The sequence below is a fragment of the Panthera tigris genome, chromosome B1 (assembly GCF_018350195.1).
Source record: "Panthera tigris isolate Pti1 chromosome B1, P.tigris_Pti1_mat1.1, whole genome shotgun sequence".
NCBI classification, from domain to species: Eukaryota; Metazoa; Chordata; class Mammalia; order Carnivora; family Felidae; genus Panthera; species Panthera tigris.
In genome coordinates this window covers 99,390,856-99,413,956 of record NC_056663.1, presented here as the reverse complement: position 1 = coordinate 99,413,956, position 23,101 = coordinate 99,390,856, and the positions used below count along the sequence as shown (strand labels likewise).

General features: G+C 36.4%; 1 long non-coding RNA gene across 1 annotated transcript; it reads left to right on the top strand.

Annotated features, from left to right (window-relative positions):
- Nucleotides 1-9,421: 9,421 nt before the first annotated feature.
- Nucleotides 9,422-22,894, top strand: LOC122237685. The gene is made up of 5 exons (XR_006216287.1): nt 9,422-9,508; nt 13,648-13,864; nt 14,317-14,501; nt 15,430-15,474; nt 21,891-22,894. It is a non-coding gene; the product is annotated as an uncharacterized LOC122237685 (long non-coding RNA).
- The last annotated feature ends 207 nt before the right edge of the window (nt 22,895-23,101 follow it).

Sequence of the window (23,101 nt, the reverse complement as noted above, 5' to 3'; positions counted from 1 at the left end):
AGAAATGGAAAACAATGCATATAGAGTCCCCATTTGGATGTAGAGCTATTTATATAAGCCTTTTTACAGCAAATATTCTCAGACTTAAAACCTTAGGATTAATCTCTAAATAAGCAAAATTTGAAGAGCATAAAATGAACCCTAGCAAGTTTGGCTCTTGCAAGGCCTTTTATGAGAAAACAGATTATCTTTGTCGTCTGTTATTTCCAGTTAATTTACAAGCTAAATGGAAACCCTAACTGCTAATTCATCCTAAACAATTCTGGAATAAAAGCATGCCATTTGTATATAGTAGAACAATCATGAATCCAGGCCAAAAGATCTTCCTAGCAATGAAGACATAAATATAAATAATCACGGACAATGCAGAAGAACGAACCAAGCCATTTTTAAGAATGTGCCGAGATTGTGAACTTTATTTCAGGTGCAAGATCTGCACCTCCCATGCCTTGCATTGTAGGTGCTCGTTAAAAGTTTGTTGCTGATAATAGATTCTGGGTTTTTTTTCCCTTTTGTACTTGAGGACTTTGGTTAGCATCACATTCACTAGCTACAATATATTACCATTGAATATTTATCAAATTATTGAATGGAGGAAACAAGGATTCCAAAACCAAAATGATTGACTGACAATAAGAATCATGATTATTTTATGATTATGGATTATTAGGTGTCACTTTATGTTTTTATCTTGAGCCAGAAAAAATCAGATTTGTGTGTGTGTTTTCACTTTTCCCATTGAATAATGACACTGAACCCCAACCTCAGCTGTTGTTGTTTTTGTTGTTGTTGTGTTGTAGTCATCGTCGTTATTGTTTCCTTCTCAGGTCTGTGAATGTTTTGAAGTAAGTTACTATTCTGTTTTACATTTTCCAATGTCTTTCTTATTTTATTCACCATTGTTCAGTTGTCTAAACATGTGTAGAAACAGGAACCTGGGAACTAGGTTTTCCTGCTGTATTCAGGAACGTAAATACTTGGAAGGAAGAGACTATTCATTGACAATTGCTCGTTGCTGACTCCAGTATGCCAAGGAAAACATTGTCACTTTGTTTTTTGAAACATTCTTGTATGAGGTTTGTTTGTTTTGTTATAAATGGTAAGGGATGCCTGTTTACTTAGAAAGATTGTGCACACACCCACAGAAATAATTCACAATTTTATTAATACAAAGCTCAAGAAATTATATTTTTTCTTTAGATATTTTGCTTTTTCAATAAAGAAAAAAAGCATTACAAGTGGAGTTCAAAACTTCTGCATGCCTCACCTGCTTCCATTACCTTCCCTCCCTTCCAGAGTTTACCACAACCCCAAGATTCATGTGTACCAATCCCATGCTTGTTTCTGTTAATTGTATGTTTTTCTGCATGAGGTTGTTTTTTTTTATGAGTATAGTTGATACAATATGTTACATTAGTTTCAAGTGTACAACTTAGTGATTTGATAAGTTTATATATTAAGTTATTAATATATGTAAATATATAAGTTATATATATGTTAATATATATAAATATATAAGTTACGTTCACCACAGGTGTAGCTACACCATCTGTCCCATTATATCACTATTACAGTATCATTGATTATATTTCTTGTGCTGTGCCTTTTATTCCTGTGACTTATTCATTCCATAACTGGAATCCTGTATCTCCCTCTCCCTCTCTCCTTCACACATTTTGTCCATCCCCAGATCCCCTCCCCCTGGCAACCATGAGTTTGATAGGTCTGATTCTGCTTCATTTGTTTATTCATTTTTGTAGATTCCATTCATGTGTAGGATTACATTGTATTTGTCTTTCTCTATATGACTTATTTTTGCTTAACATAATACCCTTTAGGTATATCCATGTTGCCTCAAATGGCACAGCCTCATCCTTTTTATGGCTGCATAATATTCCTCTGTGTATATGTGTGTGTGTGTGTGTGTGTGTGTGTGTGTGTGTGTGTGCGTGCCACATTTTCCTTATCCATTGATCTATTGATGGATATTTAGGTTGCTTCCATACCTTGGCTACTGTAAATAATGCTGCAGTAAGCATGGGGTGCATAAATCTTTTCAAATTAGTGTTTCTGCTTTCTTTGGGTAAATACCCAGTAGTGGAATTATTGGATCATATGGTATTTCTATTTTTAACTTTTTGAGAGATCTCTATAATGTTTTCCACCATGACTATACCAATTTACATTCCCATCAACAGCGCATGAGACTTCCTTTTTCTCCTACTTGCCACTTGTTATTTCTTGTCATTTTGATTTTAGCCATTTTGACAGGTGTACGATAGTATCTGATTGTTATTTTGATATGCATTTCCCTGATCATTAGTGATGCTGAGCATCTTTTCATGTTTCTGTGGGTCATCTGTAGGTCTTCCTTGTAAAAATGTCTATTCAGGTCCTCTGCCCGTTTTTAAGTTAGGTGGTTTGTGTGTTTTTTGGTGTTCAGTTGTAGAAGTATCCAATATTTTGGATATTAATCCCTCATCAGATATACCATTTGCAAATATTTTCTCCCATTCAGTAGGTTGTCTCTTTGTTTTGTTGATGGTTTCCTTTGCTGTGCAAGAGCTTTTTATTTTGATGTAGTCCCAACAGTTTTTGTTCTTACCTCTGTTTCCCTTACCTCAGGAGACATACCTAGTAACATTTTTCTAGGGCAATGTCAAAGAAATTACTGCCTATGTTTCCTTCTAGGAGTGTTATGGTTTTGTGTTTCACATTTAGGTCTTTAATCCATTTTGAGTTTATTTTTAAATTTGATATAAGAAGGTGGTTCAGGTTTATTCTTTTGCATGTCTCTGTCCAGTTTCCCCAGTACCATTTATTAAAGATACCGTCTTTTCTCCATTGTATATTCTTGCCTCCTTTGTCATAGGTTAATTGACCATATAATCGTGGGTTTATTTCTAGGGTGTCTATTCTTTTCCATTGATCTATTTGTCTATTTTTGTGCCAGTGCCATACGTTTTTGATTACTACAGATTTATAGTACATCTTGAAATATGGTATTGTGATACCTCCAGCTTTGTTCTCCTTTGTCAGGATTGTTTTTGCTATTCAGGGTCTTCTGTGGTTCCATATAAATTGTAGTACCATTTGCTCTAGATTTGTGAAAAATGCAGTTGGTATTTTGATAAAGATTGTATGGACTGTGTAAATTCCTTTGGGTAATATGAACACTTTAACAATATGAGCCCTTCCAGTTCATGAGTATGGAATATCTTTCCATTTTTTTCTGTCATCTTTAATTCCTTTCACCAGGGTTTTATAGTTTTTGGAACTGTTTTTAAATTATATGTGAAGTTTGGGGGCAAATAAATGAAAGACTAAGTAGCAAAGAGCTCTAATGTGAAAGCCATAGTTTCACTGACCAGCTAAGCTGCATGTGTTATTTATAAGGTGCCCTGGGGCAAAATTGTGACAAGGAATTCCGTCTTTTCATTCTCTCTTTGTCTATTAGTTTCTTTTCTACATAGATTATATGTACTTACATGCTACCTGGAACAAGCCAAAGCAGTCAATAAAAATAAATCTTGATTACTAGATAATCCACCATTGTGAACAGTCTACCACTCGTGTCTATCTTGGCCTGTAGCCTTGATATTCTTTTTACAGCTCTAGATCAGTGGAGGATTCAGGCACATAGGATATGTGCTCGCTAGGCTTTTATTTGAATTTTTGCATGTATCGCCTTCATTTTTAAGACAATGAGAAAATACAAATAAGTGAAAATAATAAAATGAACAATAATTATACTTCATTAATGTTACAAAATATGTCATTCCAGACTTATTTTTAAGGCCATGTATATACATACGTGAAGGAAGTATGAATAAATGATTAAATAAGAAATGAATGAATGAATAAATAACAAAGTGAGAATGTGTGTGTATGTGTGTGTATGTGTGTGTGTGTGTGTGTGTGTGTACACACACCCCACCCCCTCACCTCTTCAGACGTTCACTCAAATGCCACATTATTAGTGAGGTGCTCTCTGGCTGCCATGCACACATACATGCACACAAATACTTTGTATCTCCTTTCTTGCTTTAGTTTTCTTCTTTGCACTCAAATCAGTATTTTTTCTAGGTGTCCATCTACCCCCCTCACCGCCACCAGATTTAAAGCTCCGTGAGTACAGGATTCTCATCTGTTTATTCAACCGCTATGCCCCAAAACTTAAACCAATGCATGGCATACAATGATTGTTCAGTTGTATAGTGAATGAGGGAATATAAAAGTCTGGTTGATTCACAACTAACCTTGAGTGCCAAGCATACTGAATTTAAAGTTCAAAGGAATTTTGTGTCTGTTTCCCTTAATGGTCTAAGAAAGAGTTGTGTTTGAAGGAGGTATTTATTTATATATCTGAAAGGTGAGGGAAAGAGGAGTGAGGATCTCTGCCTTGAGGCAGATGTGCCTGCAGCGTTTGGGGGAAGACCCAGGTGGCCAGAGCTGCTCCAGCAGGGTTAGAAGGTGGTGGTAAGAGATGGAGGCAGAAGACAATAGGAGGCCCAGTCATGGAAGGCCTTAATGCGCTGATAAAGATTTATTTAATATATATGTATGTATACATATATAATATGTGTGTGTGTATATATATATATATACACATAATATATATGTATACATATATAATATTTAGGAAAATTCTCCAATGTCAACTATTCCTTGCTTAAAAATACTTGAAACACTAAAGATTATAGAAAGGCAAGTTCATTCTGAATCCCAAATAAACTTGAATTCTTGAACACAGACACATAGTCATTAAGAAGACTGTTATCTGTGAAGTAAAGGAACTTACTCCTTAATTTTTGAAGCTATATTTCTGTAGATCTAATATTAAAGATGGATTTGAGTGGCATAGGATCTAAAACTTAGATTTGGAAAGTACTTCCCTAAAATGCGAACCTAAAACATTCTAACAATCCCAATACCACTTGGCATTTTGGGATGAAGGGCAGGGAGGAGTCCTAAAGAAATCACCCTACAATCTTATGTCTTCAGTATTTTGCCACATTTAATTTTGAAGGCATTTTCTGGCATCCTTTCAGATTCTTCCACATGCCATATTTACATTAACTACACTAAGAGACATAATTATAACTTGTGGCTAATTTGTTTTTAAAAAGAAGAGAAAGAACCCACAAGAAGCATGTTAAAAATAACACTGAAAATATAATTTAAGTATTAGACTTAAACCAGTTAGTGTCAAAATACAAGCTTCCCTTCCTAAGCAAGTTTAAATCTACATCATTACAGTATGACATGATGTGTCTGAATAATAAAAGACTAAACTTTCATAAGAAGTGACCCTTAAAAAATATATCTGTTTTTCTATGTGTGTTTTATTTAAGGAAAATAGTTAACTGCACTTGACCACTTTCTATCTATATGCAATTGCACTTACAAAAAAGATTCATCATTGATTATGCTCATTCTTAAATAAACTAGTCAATAGCGGGCCTGAAATTAACAAATGAATTTTCAGATGTGGAAACAGAATAGTTTTACACCAGCATACAAAACAAAAATACTCTAGCCATTAATGTTTGGGAAGTTGTTTGAGGTTTTGAAGTGTTTTTTAAATATCCTTCTTTTTTGTTTTATCATTTTTTAATGTTTCTTTATTTTTGAGGGGGGGGGCATGCGTGGGGGAGGAGCAAAGAGAGAGAGAGAGAGAGAGACAGACAGAATCCGAAGCAGGCTTCAGGCTCCGAGCTTTCAGCACAGACCCCAACTCAGGGATCGAATTCAGAACCGTGAGATCATGACCTGAGCCAAAGTCGTGCGCTAAACCTACTGAGCCACCCAGGTGCCCCCGACTGCTTCTAAAATTATAGTGATGCCTATATGTGTGCACTTAATCAATGGAATCCCTGAAAAGTCTGGCTAACTGAAATTAGCTTATTATCAAAATGGGCTGATGAAACAATAATTATAACACTATCATGATTTTTTTATTCTTACATTAGATAATATAGAGTGTAGTTTTAGCATCAGGAGTAGAATCCAGTGATTCATCTCTGACATACAACACCCAGTGCTCATCCCAACAAGTGCCTTCCATCAACCATCTTCCCCACCTCCATCAACCCTCAGTTTGTTCTTTGTATTTAAAAATCTCTTACGGTTTGCCCCCCTCTCTATTTTTATCTTATTTTTCTTTCCTTTCCACTATGATCATCTAAGTTTCTCATATTCCATATATGAGTGAAATCATGGGATATCTGTCTTTCATCTTTCTCCAGACTGTTTTCACTTACCATAATACCCTCCAGCTCCATCCATGTTGCTGCAAATGGCAAGATTTCATTCTTTTTCATCATTGAATAGTATTCCAGTGTGTGTGTGTGTGTGTGTGTGTGTGTGTGTGTGTGTGCATGTGAATACACATCTTCTTAATCCATTCAGCAGTTGATGGACATTTGTGCTCTTTCCAAAGTAGCTCTTTGGAGCTACTGTTGATAGCACTGCTATAAACATTAGGGTGCATGTTCTTCTTGAAATCAGCACTCCTGTTTCTTTTGGATAAATTCCTAGTAGAGCAGTTCCTGGGTCATAAGGTAGCTCTATTTTTAATTTTTTGAGGAACCTCCGTACTGTTTTCCAGAACAGTTGCACCAGTTTGCATTCCCACAAAAAGTGCAAGAGGGTTCCACTTTCTTTGCATCTTTGCCAACATCTGCTGTTTCCTGAGTTGTTAATTTTAGCCATTCTGACAGGAGTGAGGTGGTATCTCAGTGTGGTTTTGATTTGTATTTCCCTGATGATGAGCGAAGTTAAAGCATCTTTTCATGTGTCTGTGATCTGGATGTCTTCTTTGGAAAGTGTCTATTCATGTCTTCTGCCCATTTCTTCACTGGGTCATTTGTTTTTTGGGTGTTGATTTTGATAAGTTCTTTATAAATTTTGGATACTAACCCTTTATCCAATATGTCATTTGCAAATATCTTCTCCCATTCCATCGTCTGCATTTTAGTTTTGTTGATTGTTTCCTTTGCTGTGTAGAAGCTTTTTATCTTGATGAGGTCCCAATAGTTCATTTTGTGCTTTTATTTCTCTTGCCTTCAGAGACATGTCAAGAAAGAAGTTGCTGCAGCTGAGATCAAAGAGGTTGCTACTTGTTTGCTCCTGTAGGATTTTGATGCTTTCCTTCTCACATTTAGATCTTTCATCCATTTGAATTTTGTGTGTGTGTGTATGATGTAGAAAGTGGTCCAGTTTCACTCTTCTGCATGGTACTGTCCCATTATCCCAGCACCATTTGCTAAAGAGACTGTCTTTTTTTCTATTGGATACTCTTTCCTGCTTTGTCAAAGATTAGTTGACCATATATTTGTGGGTCCATTTCTGGGTTCTCTATTCTATTCCATTGGTCTATGTGTCTGTTTTGTGCCAATACCATACTGTCTTGATGATTACAGCTTTGTAATACAGGTTCTGCTTTGGTTTTATTTTTCAACATTACTTTGGCTATTAGGAGTCTTTTGTGGTTCTATACAAATTTTAGGATTGTTTTTTCTAGCTCTGTGAAGCTAGAATAGCTGGTGCTATTTTGAGTGGGATTGCATTGAACATGTAGATTGCTTTGGGAAGTATCAACATTTTAACAAAATTTGTTCTTCCAATCCATGAGCATGGAATGTTTTTCCATTTCTTTGTGTCTTCCTCAATATCTTTCATAAGCTTTCTATAGTTTTCAGTGTACAGATCTTTTACGTCTTTGGTTAGGTTCATTTGTAGGGATTTTAAGTTTTTTGATTCAATTGTGAATGGGATCAGGTCCCTGATATCTCTTTCTGTTGCTTCATTATTGGTGTATAGAAATGTGACCAAGTTTTGCACATTGATTTTATATCCTGTGACTTTACTGAATTCCTGTATTAGCTTGAGCAGTTTTTTGGTGGAGTCTTTGGGTACTCCATTTAGAGTACTATGTCATCTGCAAAGAGTGGAAGTTTGACTTCTTATTTGCCAGTTTGGATTCTATTTATGCCTTTATTTCATTTTTTTGTCTGATTGCTGAGGCTAGCACTTTGAACACTATGTTAAACAACAGTGGTGAGAGTGGATATCCCTGTCGTGTTCCTGATCTCAGGGGGAAAGCTCTCAGTTTTTCCCCATTGAGGATGATATTAGCTGTGGGACTTTCATATATGGCTTTTATGATGTTAAGGTGTGTTCCTTCTATCCTAACTTTCTTGAAGGTTTTTATTAAGAAAGGATGCTGTATTTTGTCAAATGCTTTTTCTGCATCTATTGACAGGATCATATGATTTTGATCCTTTCTTCTATTAATGTGATGTATTATGTTGATTGACTTGTGAATATTGAACCAGCCCTGCAGCCCAGGAATAAATCACACTTGATCATGGTGAAAATAATTCTTTTGATGTACTGTTGAATTCAGTTTGCTAATATCTTGTTGAGAATTTTTTCATCCATGTTCATCAGGGATATTAGTCTATAACTCTCCTTTTTAGTGGGGTCTTTAGTTTGGAAATCAAGGTAATGCTGGCTTCATAGAATAAGTCTGGAAGCTTTCCTTCCATTTCTATTTTTTGGAACAGTTTGAGAAGAATAGATGTTAACTCTGCTTTAAACGTCTGGTAGAATTCCCCTGGGAAAACACCTGGCCCAGAACTCTTATTTGTCAGGAGATTTTTGATAACTGATTCAATTTCTTCACTGGCATTGAGTCTGCTCAAATTTTCTATTTCTTCCCATTTGAATTTTGGTAGTATGTGAGTGTCTAGTAATTTGTTCATTTCTTCCATACTGTCCAGTTTGTTGGCATATAATTTTTCATAGTATTCTATAATAATTGTTTGTATTTCTGTGGTGTTGTGATCTCTCCTCTTTAATTTGTGATTTTATCTATTTGTGACTTCTCCCTTTTCTTTTTGAGAAGTCTGGCTAGAGGGTTATCAATTTTGTTTATTCTTTCAAAAAACCAGCTCTTGGATACATTGATCTGTTCTACTGATTTGTTGTTTGTTTGTTTTTGGATTCTATAGTGTTTATTTCTGCTATAATCTTTATTATTTTTCTTCCGTCTTTGGGCTTTCTTTGTTGCTGTTTTTCTAGGTCCTTTAGGTGTGAGGTTTGGTTGTGTATTTGGGACTTTTCTTACTTCTTGAGATAGGCCTGAATTGCAATGTATTTTCCTTTTAGGACTGCCTTTGCTGCATCCCAAAGGGTTTGGACTGTCATGTTTTCATTTGCATTTGCTGTCATATGTTTTTTATTTTCTTCTTTAATTTCCTGGTTGAACCATTCATTCCTTAGTAGGATATTCTTTAACCTCCACATATATGGGGCTTTCCAGAATTTTTCTTGTGGTTGATTTCAAGTTTCATAGCATTGTGATCTGAAAATATGCATGGTATGGTCTCAATATTTTTATACTTGTTGCAGGATGTTTTGTGACCCAGTATGTGATCTGTTTGGAGAATGATTCACGTGCACTCAAGAAGAATGTGTTCTGCTGTATTAACATGAAAAAATTGTAAGTATATCTGTTAAATCCATCTGGTCCAATGTATCATTCAGAGCTGTTTCCTTATTTATTTTCTGCCTAGATGGTCTGTGCATTGATGTAAGCGGAATATTAAAGTCCCATACAATCATGGCATTATTAATAAGTTTGCTTATGTTTGTGATTCATTGGTATAGATATATATATATATATATGTATACGTATATATATATATATATGTACGTATACATATATATATATACACACACATATATATATATATACGTATACGTATATATATATATATATATGTATATATATACACACACATACATTTGGGTTCTTCCATGTTAGGGGCATAAACATTTACAATTGTTAGCTCTTCTTGATGGTTAAACCCCTTAATTATGATATAATACCCTTTTCCCTCTTGTTACAGTCTTTGTTTTAAAATTGAGTTTGTGTGATATAATATGGCTACTCCAGCTTTCTTTTGACGTCAATTAGCATGATAGATGGTTCTCTATCCCCTCACTTTCAATCTGCAGGTGTCTTCTGGTCTAAAATGAGTCTCTTATAGGCAGCATATAGATGGATCTTGGGTTTTTATCTATTCTGATACCCTATATCTTTTGATTGGGGCATTTAGTCTATTTACAATCAGAGTGATTATTGAAAGATACGAATTTAGTGTCATGGTGTTATCTGTGGGTTTTGTGCTGATGGTGACCTCTCTGGCCCTTTGTTGTCTTTGCTGCTTTCCAATCACAGAATCCCTTTTAGGATCTCCTGCAGGGCTGGTTTAGTGGTCATTAACTCCTTTAGTTTTTATTTGTCTGGGAAAGCCTTTATCTCTCCTATTCTGAATGACAGCTTTGGTGGATAAAGGATTCTTGGCTGCATTATTTTCCTATTTAGCACATTGAATATTTCCTGCCATTCCCTTCTGGCCTGCCAAGTTTCAGTGGACAGGTCTGCTACTACCCTTATGTGTCTGCCTTTGTAGGTTATGGCCCGTTTTTCCCTAGCTGCTTTCAGAATTCTCTTTTTTTTTTTTTTTTTTTTTTTTTTTGCCAGTTTCACTATGACATGGCATGGTGTTGACCTGTTTTTTGTTGATTTTGAAGAGAGTTCTTTATTCCTCTTGGACTTGGATGCCTGTTTCCTTCCCTAGATTAAGGAAGTTCTCAGCTATAATTTGTTCAAATAAACCTTCTGCCCCTTCTCTTGCTTTTCTACTTCTGGATCTCCAATGATACAGATATTGTTTCATTTTATGAAATCACTTAGCTCTCTAATTCTCCCTTCATGATCTAATATTTCCTTCCCCTATTTTTTTCCAGCTTCATCAGTTTCCATAATTATATCTTCTATTTCACCTATTCTTTCCTCTGCTTCTTCCATCCTCATTGTCACTGTACCTAGTTTATTGTGCATCTCATTTATAACATATCTTAATTCATTGTGACTATTTCTTAGGACTTTCCTCTGTGCAGCAATAGATTCTCTGCTGTCTTCTATGCTTTTTTCAAGCCCAGCTATTAGTCTCACCACTGTTATTCTAAATTCTTGTTCAGATATATTGTTTGAATCTGTTTTGAGCAATTCTCTGGCTGTCATTTCTTTCTGGAATTTCTTTTGAGGAGAATTCTTCCATTTTGTCATTTTGGCTAGGTTTCTGTCTCTTGCATGTTTTAAAATCTTGTTATGTGTCCTGAACCTGTGAGTACTACTATATTAAAAAAGGGTCATACACTGTCCCAGGCCTGGCATTTTAGGAAGTGTTTTTGGAATGTGTTGCGTGCACTCTGTTGTTGCATTTTGGCTGCTCTATCCCACTGGTCAGTCCTCTGCAAGGCTTCTCCTTGCTTGTTGTGGCAGAGTGTTTGGACCTTCCACCAGGTTGCTTTGATTTGTTCATTGATATAACTCTGGAAAAAAGGAAAGGGCAAGAGGGCAGCCTGATCTCATACAGGAGAAAAATGAAAGGGGAGAAAAGAAGACCAAGCAGAGAATCAAAAGAACTATACAGTTAGTACAGAGAGAGAGAAAGGAAAATAAAGAAGATACAGAAAAGATGTAAAAAGAATAGAGTAAAAATGCCTGGTTAAACAAACAAAGCAGAAAAAAATATGTTTACCAAAAACAAATCAGAAACTATAAGCCTGATTCCAAAGGAAAAAAAGAAGAACATAGGAAGAGAAAAGAAAAGGGAACAGAAGAGAAGAAGAGAAGAACAAAGAGACAAATAGACAAACAGAGGAACACAAAAACAGTTGTCTGTTGGTGCCTGGGACTGGTGGCAGCACTGGTCTGGAGGAGAGGCTGACTGCATTTTATCAGTCAGTCTCACTCCAGTAAACAAGCAGTTACCAGGCACGGAGGGGAGCGGTTTGGTGTAAGCAGGTCTCACCTCCACTGGGGGCCGCCATCCTGTTCTCTGAAGCCCCACCATGTTGTTGTTGGGGAGAAAAATGGAGACACTCCAATCTCTCCTCCCAGACTGGGTGTCTCAAACCACACTGTTCTTGCAGCCCTCACAGAGTAGTGCAGGCCATCAGCCTGCCCAACTCCACAGTCTCCTGCACCTTCTAGACACTTGGCTGGGATTCAAAACCCTATGTCTTAAGGGGCCTGCACCCTGTGGACCCTGTTCTGGTGTAGTGCCCCTCAGCCCTGCTGATAAAAAGCCTTTGGCTGGCTCTTGCAGGGTCATTTGTCCTTGAAGAGGCAATAAACCCTCTTCCCACAGTGCTCAAGGAAGGGGACTGTTCTCTCCCAGTGTGTCCCTGAGATTGCTACAGTGCCCCGGGGCAGCTCCCTCCCCCACAGGCACACATGCAGGGCCAGCTCAGGTTAGAAGAAAGTCATGCACTTTGGGACCTCTGAGCTTCAGCTCCTAAGGCTGTTTGCAAAATAGAAACTGGTACTGTCCATATTTCTTGTTCCATGGTCCAGAGTGGTTTTCCTTGATACTGAAGCCCTCTGTCTTTCTCTTCCTTTTGCCTCTCCACAGAAGGGGTTCCCTCCCCTCCGTGCCTATGCCATTTTCTCTCCCCCAGTTCACATACACGAACCTCCATCCTGCCAAGCTGTTCCCCTCCTCCTGTGGAGATCTTTCTGCCACTCTGCAGATTGATTTCCTGGGTGTTCCAAGTGATCTGACCTCAATACACCTGTGTTTGAGGGACAAAGAAAATCCCAGTCCCCCTACTTCTCTGTTATTTTAACTCCTTCAACACTATCATGGTTTTTAAGCAGCTGTACATAGTGCAGCATAAAGATGCATGTAGTTGTATGTAGTGAAAATGCATATAAATTGTGTAGACAGCACAAGTGTCTTCTCCTTAAAAGAAATTAAAGTTCAGGGTTCTGAGTTCTTACAAGAAAACTAAAAATAACTTCATCTTTATCTTTAAAAAGAATTTAAGTAGGCCCCTTTTTTTTGTTTTCTCAGATCCATAATAAGGAACTCAGGGTATCAAATGATCAGTGATAATGACCATTACATTAGTTAAAAGTTGGTATGTGTTGGGGCGCCTGGGTGACTCAGTTGGTTAAGCGTCTGACTCTTGATTTCAGCTCAGGTTATGACCTCACAGTTTGTGATTTTGAGCCCTAATGGTACAGATCCTGCTTGGGATTCTCTTTCTCCTTGTCTCTCTGCCCCTCCCCTGCTCTCTCTCTCTCCCTCAAAATAAATAAATACACTTTTTTTAAAAAGTTGGTATGTGTAAAAATTTATAGACCATATGAAGGAAATTTTTAAGACAAACTAAATATTCTTAAGTGAAATGTGATGTCAATAAAGGCACGTGGCTGGAATTAAAATCTTCCAGGTTAAAAAGTAAAATGAAATTCAACTAAATAAAAGTGAAAGGCTCTTTCTTACCAGGACCCTCAAATGGATGGATGAGAACATTTTGTGTAAAAAGAAGCATTCTTAAAATTGTACATTTAGGAAGGCTGCTCTATATGGATGTTGGGGCGACATACAGTGCAAGCAGTAGCTCATGTTAAGACAGGCCCTTCCCCCTCCGTATCCATCTGCACATCACCCACTGAGTAGTTGATATGGTGTTTGAATAATTTATATCAGCTCAAGAGTTAAACTTGACTGCTCTAAGGATAAATGTATTCCCTCACACACCCGCCATTGAATCATTTAGGTATGAAAATGTGTGCCAATTCTGACCAAAGAGATGTGAGGAAAAGTTTCCTGCAGATTTCTGGAAAGGTTTTCCTCAAAGATAAAAATGGGAAGCTCCGCCCTTTCTCCCACCGTCCACAAAGAATGAAGCCTAAACTCCAGTGTCACTGTTGACAATAACCAGGAGGTCATTCAACCTTAGGAGAAAACCACATTGCTGGTAACCAAGTGAAAAGGTAAGAATAGAATCCAGAATTGTTTATATTTGAGCTCCACAATGAACTAATCCTAAAGCCAGGCCTACTCCTGGAATACTAGTCATATGAGTTAAGAAGTGCCTTTTACTGTTTAAATCCATTTGATTTGCATATTTCTTGCATTTTCAGGCATGGTAACGGATAAAGGACTCAGTATATATTTGGCTCCAGGGTAGAACTAAGCATGAGCTGCCAGTACTACAACCCATAAGAAAGACAGTCATAGTCATAGTTTAAAAATGTATATATATATATATATATAATCTTTAAAATGAAGAACGTGAAGGCATGTTTTCATTCTTCTCTGTAGACAGTCTTAGAAAGCCACTTAAAATGGCAGCTGCCATTTGATCCTTAAGTGACTAGGACCTCTGTGAGTACCTCCTACCTGGGATTTGGTATGCAGATTCAACCTCTAATCTGGATTACAGGGAGAATTTCACAGTGCGAATTTTGAACTCTGCTTGGGAACCTCTTTGAAGATCAGCCAGAAGATGATGGAAGTGCAAATAACATGGAGAAGCTCACAGCTGCCCTTCTGTAGTTCATGCTGAGCCGGCAGTCATTCTCCCAACATGACAGAAGTCAGATTACCCTGAGCATCAGCCTTTTACAGGTTATTATGTTCTCATCTTCAAAATGCACTAATCCCCCCCTTCTATTTTTTTCTGAATTTTACAGCAGGAAATGCTAAAATTATGATTTCCTTTTAAGAAGTATACATGAATCTTACTAAGAAGGAAGTTGGGGGGGGGTTGTTTGTTTTTTTTGTATTTTGGGTAGCAACCAAAATAAATGGTTCTACGAGAGTCAACATTTTCTATTTTGTTTTGCGTTATGTACAGATGCTTGGTTATAATTTCTATTAAGTGTAAGTCTCATAATGGCTTTCTTTAAGGAAATATTGTACATTTTTTGGCCCAATTTGAACATAGGTTCCTTTTGGCATGAATAAAAATACACTTTTATTAATGCATGTTTAAGTGTTTTTATGAATACAAATTTTCTCAAAAATTGCTTCATTTCTAAGGCTGAGATTGTTTGAGTGCTGAAACCTATTGAGTAGTCACAGTGGACCATGCTTAGCAAGTGTAAATATAGAGTAATTTAAGTCTAATGAAATTAAAATGAATCATAATTAAATACAAGTCAAATTAAATTTTCAAGTAATTTCCATTACCAAGAGGAATGTCTTTTTTTACTTATACCCCATATTAAAAACCAAATTAGTCCCTTCAATGTATGCTATAAAACAGAAAACAACAATTTAAAAATCAATATTCTTGCTATTAATACAAACATCATGATAACAAATGATCCCCTTAAAATACAAAGACAAAAATTAACTATTTTTATAAATAAAAATGACTTTGCACACACACTCAGGTTTCAGTGACAGAAAATGAACAGGTTTCTATTTGTACTTTCTTTTAAGAATTGATTATCAAAGGCCAAATTGAACAAAAATTATTGTACGTAAGAAAAGTCAACTAAAGTATGTAATCACATTTGTTTCTGTTAAGCTTTTTTTTTTCTTCTCACAGCACAGAACATGGGACTTCATTAAATCTCAGCATTTACATATTCATGTAAGTAATTTTTTTCATTATGAGTTACTAGTTCATATCATCATCTTGTTTGGGGTGGAGGCAAGTGTCAGCTCTTTAAAGTACCTAGGCATTATCTCTCTTTCATTAAAATACATTTTTACAATTCTACATAATCAGTACTATTACCTCCAGTTCCATTAAATACCAGAAAAAAAGCACCCGAAGAGCTATTTTGCATTATAATATTTATTTCTAATGTACAAAAACACAGACTCTATATATATGAAAAATAAATATTAACCACAACCAATTTTATGTTTCCTCTTTTACTAATAATTAAAAGTAGCATTTTGCAGGGCCACCCGGGTGGCTCAGTCGGGTAAGTGTACGACTTCGGCTCAGGTCATGATCTTGTGGTCCGTGAGTTCGAGCCCTGCATCAGGCTCTGTGCTGACAGCTCAGAGCCTGAAGCCTGTTTCAGATTCTGTGTCTCCCTATCTCTCTGCCCCTCCCCTGCTCATGCTCTGTCTCTCTCACTCTCAAAAATAAATGTTAAAAAAAATTTTTTTTAAATAGTAGCATTTTGCATATCAATCCATTTATCTTAAGAAAACTGAGATATATAGGTAAAATACAATGAAACAATCTACATTTTATAGGGCATTATTCATCATCTTGTTAAAACTTAATAAGAATAAAAACGATAATTTGGTTATACATGAAGCCAGTGTTAGCGTCCTGCTCTGAGTCTTGTTCTGCCAGGATTGGTTAAGGGTCTCACCCATCATTGACCACAGGGCCACCTTCTCACCTGCATGGGGAAGAGCTAGAATATTCTCTAGCTGGAATATTCTCCAGGTGAAACAAATTACCTCATACTGCTATCAAATCTCCATGTATCTGATTAATGCCACACACTCTCCAAATGACTGAAGCAGTTTAGAGTTGTGCACACATGTATTTCCAACCCCACGAACAAATCAAATGCACTACTTAATTGTTTAATTTTTTTTTAAATCAAAAACATATGGGCACTATGGAGAAAATATGCATAAATGAAAACATAAGAAAACATCAGCCATTTGTGGGGCTTATACCTTATTAGGTATATATTGGGACATACCTTATATTATATAAAGTATATTATATATATTATATTTATTATAATATATATTATGTGTTACATATATTATATAAGGGGACATTTTGAAAAAAAAATAGATGCTCAATAAGCACGTGAAAATATGCTCAATCTCATTCTGTTAAGAAATAAGATAACCTTCCATATTAATGAAATTTTTTAAACTTTATGAAATACAGTGTTGGATGCACAGTTATGCATAAATGCATGTAATAAGTATACTCATTTCAAAATTTTTTTAAATAACAAAAAATGAGGGAAAGCAATTGGTTAAAATTTTTCCCTTCTTTCATTTCTGTGTTTCTTCTTTCCTGTACTGTAAAGCTTTCTTTCCTCTCATTCATCAAATATTTAGCAGAATGCTTATTCTGTGTCAGGTATAATGTAAACTCATAAGGAGTCCTTAAAAAATTTTACATAGTACCCAATTTTTTTTTAAGTTTATTTATTTATTTTGAGAGAGAGACAGACAGCAAGAGCAGGGGAGAGAGAGAGAGAGAGAGAGAGAGAATCCCAAGCACAGTCCCCGCTCAGTACAAAGCCGGACTCAGGGCTTGATCCCACAATACTGGGATCATGACCTGAACTGAAATCAAGAGTCAGATGCTTAACTGAATGAAGCACCCAGGTGCCTCCCCCTTTTTTTTTAATTTTGAATTGTTTTTAATTTCAAAAAGATCACCTCAGCTTCAGTGTGATTAACAGATTTGAGGAAACTGATAATGATAAGAGGACAGAAATAATGGACATGGGAAGAGCAGTTATACAAAATCAAATCTCAGGATATTTTATAGATAATAAAAAGAATAAAATAGATAAAATACATATTTTTTTTCAGGAAGGATAACAAAAATGTTCATATTAATTACTTTTAGTGAAAGGGAATACAAATTAAGGAAACTGGACAAAAGTAGACATTTTATTTCTTTTAGTTTCTGTATTGCTCACATTCTTATGATGGTTTATATAACTTACTTTTTTTGAGAGAGTATGTGCACACGCAGGTGGGGAAGGAGCCGAGAGAGTAGGAGAGAGAGAATCCTAAGCAGTCTCCACCCAGTGGACCGTAGGGAGCTGGACGTGGGGCTCCATTCCACTTTCCTGGGATCATGACCTCACGACCTGGGCCTAAATCAACAGTCAGACGCTTAACCAACCAACTGAGCCACAAAGGTGCCCCTAAACTTTTACAATTTTTTAACAGAATTAACTAGCTTAAGATTACAGGCTATTTTGATTTTTTTAATGTAGTATAAATTAAAAGTAATTATAATTACCATTTAAAATGTTTTCTCCAATTTATGTTGTTCTTATAATTTGTCTCAAAATATTTTATAATTTTTTAAATGTTGTGATGCTCTTTTGTTAGGCTTCCTCTTCTTCTGTAAATTTATTTTTCCTAATAAATAAAGAATTAGGAAACACAGTTGGTGAGATATAATTTACACTAAAACAAAAAAACAAAACTAAAAAGCAGGAATTTTTATTTCAGTTCCCTTACAATTTATTGAGTTATCCATGTCCGCTGCCTATTTACCCTCAAAACAGGGCATATCTTTTTGCAAGAATTTGATTTTGCACAGTCCCTATAGTTCCGCACTTCAGAATCACATTCTGAGTTAATTTGCTTGCAAACAAGCCAAGATGATGCAATCAATATTTTTAGTGCATTCTATTACACTCGAATAAAGAGGCTTGAAATGAGACGAATTGCCAAACCAAAGTGTCTTGTTTGGTAAAAGACAAATAAGAAAAGGCATAAGGCCATCTTCAACAATCCTTGCAGACCGTTAATGGGATTGTTTTGGCTGTGTAAAATTAGTTTCATACAAGATTTGTCTTTTTGTGATTGGCTTATATAACTTAGTATAACGTTTCAAGTTTCATCCATGTTGTAACAAGTGTCAGAATTTCCTCCCTTCCTAAGGCTGAATAGTATTCCATTGAATGTATATACCACTCATATCCATTCATCTGCAGAAGGGCACTTGGGTCGCGTCCACCTTTTGGCCATTGCAAACGATGCGGCTATGAACGTGGGTGTGCAAGGATCTGTCCGAGTCCCTGCTTTCATTTCTTTTGGGTATAGGTCCAGCAGTGGAATTGCTGAATCATATGTCAACCCTGTGTTTAATTTTTTGAGGAATGTGATGTTTAAAAAGATACATTTTGTGTTATGTTTTCTTTACCACAATAAAAAACAAAAGCAGGAACAATTAATTTCAGCTGGATGTAAAGATTCTTATCTCCCAGCAAGCCCACAGACTGTGCAGCAGAGAATCTCTGACAAGTCAAGCAGCCTGACTCTCCCCTTCACACACAATCCATACTGACTCTTCTGCGTCCGGACTTGTACATCTTTCAGTTCCCTGATCTTTACATTATACCCGTCTTCCCATCCCAACAGGATGTGTGTCCTAATGCAAAGCCAGCCACTTTTGGACATAGAAAGGGTCTTCAGACCCAAGTAGTTTATACTGTTTTCTCAGATTCAAAATAGTTTAGAGGCCAGAAAACCTGGGTCCAATTTCTCCCTCTGCCATTTACCCAAATTGTAAATGTTTTTATTCAAGGACACCTACGTGGCTCAGTTGGTTAAGCGTCTGACTTTAGGTCATGATCCCCTGGTTGGGGAGTTTGAGCCCCGCATCCGGCCCTGTGCTGACAATCCAGAGCCTGGAGCCTGCTTTGAATTCTGTGTCTCCCGCTCTCTCTGTCTCTCCCCTGTTTGCACTCTGTCTTGTTCTCTCTCAAAAATAAGTTAAAAACATTAAAAATAAAATAATTTTTTATTTACTGTTTGTTCATTTATTCATTTTTTAAAAAATGTATTGAGCGTCACTATGCCAGGCGGTAAAAATGCAAAGAGATTATGTCATAAATCCTCTGTCAAAAAGTTTATATAGTTACTTGGGCAAGAATAGCCGCCTAATACCCTTCGCAGGGATAAAGTAAATAACTTTTTAAAAGTAATCCATGGAAAAGGGCTTTGTATATTCTCAAGCATTAAGTGCATGAAGTGTTATTAGTATTACTCACACTGGCTGCCTGTTACACTTAGGATACTCTCAAATCCACATAAAAAATTAGAGATTTTACTGTAAAGTAAAAAAAAAAAATACCATTCCTTCTATATACAGCAAAAAGAAAAACAATAAAAAGTTATGACACGTAATGATATCTTTTAACATTAGAACTCTAGTCCAGTTTAAACATTTTGCTTATCCAAATTTTGTTTCCTTTCCATGAGCCACATACTTGTATTTACCGATGACTTTCAAGGCATATTTACATAAAGAGAAGGTCTGCATAGCTTTCTCTACCTTTAATTAAAAAATGAGAATGGGGATACCTGGGTGGCTCTGTTGGTTAAGCATCTGACTTTGATTCAGGTTATGATCTAATAGTTCTTGGGTTCGAGCCCTGCAGTGGTGCTGACATCTTAGAGCCTGAAGCCTGCTTCAGGTTCTGTGTCTCCCTCTCTCCGACCCTCCCCTGCTCACGCTCTGTCTCTCTGTCTCTCAAAAATAAATATTAGAAAAAAAATTTTTTTAATGAGAACAGCATTTAAAAAACTAAGAGAGGAAATAATCCCTGCTTTACGAGGACATTTAACATGTGAGAAGAGGTCCTACAGGCAACCGTCTGTGGGTATACCTTAAATGACCTAATACATCAAAGAGCTGAATAAATAGGGTGTGTTTAATGATAATAATGCTGATTCAATTAGACATCATTTCTCATTCTTCATTAATTTCTGATAAATAAATTTTCCTGTCTCTTTTTTCTATTCAGTCTTAGGTTAAATGGGAATGCTACTTGCATGCTAATTATCAGCAGTTAGATGCCCCAGTTTTCTTAGTATCAGGTACTCCATTAACAATGCAAAAATAGGGGTGCCTGGGTGGCTCAGTGGGTTAAGCGTCTGACTGCAGCTCAGGTCGTGATCTTGGGGTTTGTGAGTTTGAGCCCTGTGTGGGGCTCTGTGCTGACAGTTGGGAGCCGGAGCCTGCTTGGGATTCTGTATCTCCCTCTCTCTCTGCCACTTCCCCACTCATGCTCTGTCTCTCAAAAATAAATAATTTTTTTTAAATGCAAAAATAAACCAGCACTGGTCTCTATTGAAGTGAAAGAAAACAAAAATATTTTATCCTGGTTACTACATTGTTAGCAAATAAAGATGCCTTGCCACTGAAAAAATTACAAGCCAGGATGAAACATTGTAACTAGTCATATATTGGATCAGCTGGTAAGGTAAGATGGGAAAGCAGTTGGGGAAAACCAAATGTCAGTAGCATCTTTCAACAGAGAAATTTAGAGAGGAATTTGCTACTTGGTTTCAGTTTCAGAAATTAACAAGGTTATTTGGAATGATCATCAGGATGTCTGTATTAAAAACAATAAAATGTGTATTAGTCATGATGAGTGTTAAAATGTATACTCATTCATTGAATAAATGTCTCATGAGACTGGGAACTCAGGGAGGTTTCATAGAGAAAGGGATACACATATTGAAATGAAAGGAGAATTAACATTGGCAAAGTCAGAAGAGTGAGAGTGTGACAAGTATATACATAGTAGCAAGTACAATGCATGAGAAAAGCAAGAAGAGACATATTTTAGGAGGAATTCAGTATTTGAATATTAAAGTTATATTAAAGCTGGAAAGTTATCAGAGCAGATCAAGGAGCTTGCACAGAGTGTATTATGCTAAGTGAAATAAGTCAGAGAAAGACAAATACCATATGATTTCAATCATATGTGGAATTTAAGAAACAAAACAGATGAATATAGGAGAAGAGAGGAAAATAAGATAAAAGAGTGGGAGGCAAACCATAAGAGATTCTTAAGTACAGAGAACTGAGGGTTGCTGGAGGGGTGTTGGGGGAGGGGATGGGCTAAATGGGTGATGGGCATTAAGGAGGGCACTTGTTGGGATGAGCACTGGGTGTTATATGTAAGCGATGAATCACTAAATTCTACTCCTGAAACCAATATTACTCTATATGTTAGTAAATAGAATTTAAATAAAAACTTAAATAAAAACAAAACAAAAAGAGTATGCAATATCTAAGGAGTTTCAACTTCTTCCCGAAACAATACAAATGTCCCAAACGTTTTAGCCCAGAATGGCTTCAAGGGTTACAAAAAGAGTAAGATGATAATTGTGTTCTTTCTAACGATTTTTGAAATGCACCTGCTAATCCAAAACCGGGAGCCCTAAATTGTGATAACATTTCAGTGTCCTGTGGAGATGGTTGTGTCAGAGGTATTGTGTTTGGAAACTGAGTGTGTCTTTATCTCTAAAATAAAGAATTCGCATCAGAAAAGAAGTCACTCCTCCCACCACATAGACAGGAAGAAACTGCAGGATGGAAAGAGAAGCCAGATACGCACTTATTAGAGCTGGTTACAAGAAAAGCCACGGAAAGGTGAAGATGTCTCTCCAGACATGTGTCTGACACGTGGTAGGTGTTTAATGAGTACTTGCTCACTGAACAGTGCAGTGGTACAGACTGCGGAAAGGGGAAATTACAGAGGAGAAGTTGAATGCTGTGTCATAGAGTGAGGTTGCAAACACTAAAGGAATGGTTTTACAAGGAGGAAGAACCGAAAAAGAGAAAGGAGTACTAAAAGACAGCTGGAGGGAAAGGAAATGTGTAATTGTGATTTATTCTTAGAGTAGCAAAGTCCTAGTAAAAAAAAAGAGAACATTGAGTAAATTTAAGAGAGGCTATAAACCAGCTGCAGTACACAGAAGGAAGCATGAAATAAAGCTGCATGGTACACAAGAGCCCTGAAGGGCAGGACTGGCTTCCCTGAAAACTTAGCAAGGAGGAGTTGGTGTCTAAAATGAAGCAGATCTGAAAAATGTAATTATCTGTTTGGGTTTAATGTAAACGCATGCGAGTCCGTTCTTCAATTTTTCCATGAGGAGATTAAATAAATGTCAAATAACCAGTTTGGGTTGGAAGTCCAAACTTAAGAACCTTAATCAGACTGTGTCCCAAGTAGAAATATTTTAATCTGGATACACTTATAGGCAGACTGACTTCATATTTTATTATGAAGCACCCTAGCTCTACTACCCAAAGAGGCCACAAAGCCAGCCTGAGCAGTCAATTTTGAGGCTGAGAATAAGGAACTCCCTCACTTCCCACCTTATGCAGGTATAAGAACCACAAACAGACAATGGCACTGACAGGAAGGATGGACAGAGAGGAGAAAACATTTTCTGAATAAGGATAATTCTTGAGAACTGTAAAACCTCATATTTCGATTTTATAATATGGAAACCAGCTCTGTGTCTAAAATAAAATAGCAACCACCGAGATGACTTGTCGAATGGATTCCTTCTTTCCTTAGAATTTTTTACTATCTTCTTTTTAGGGAAATTCAAATATTAATGTTATCATTGTTTCTATTATGATCCTTTGTCAACTAAGGTTTATCAAGCACATATTATAACTATGTGTTCATAAACTTTCATTACCTTATTTCATCTTTATAATTTTCACATAAAGT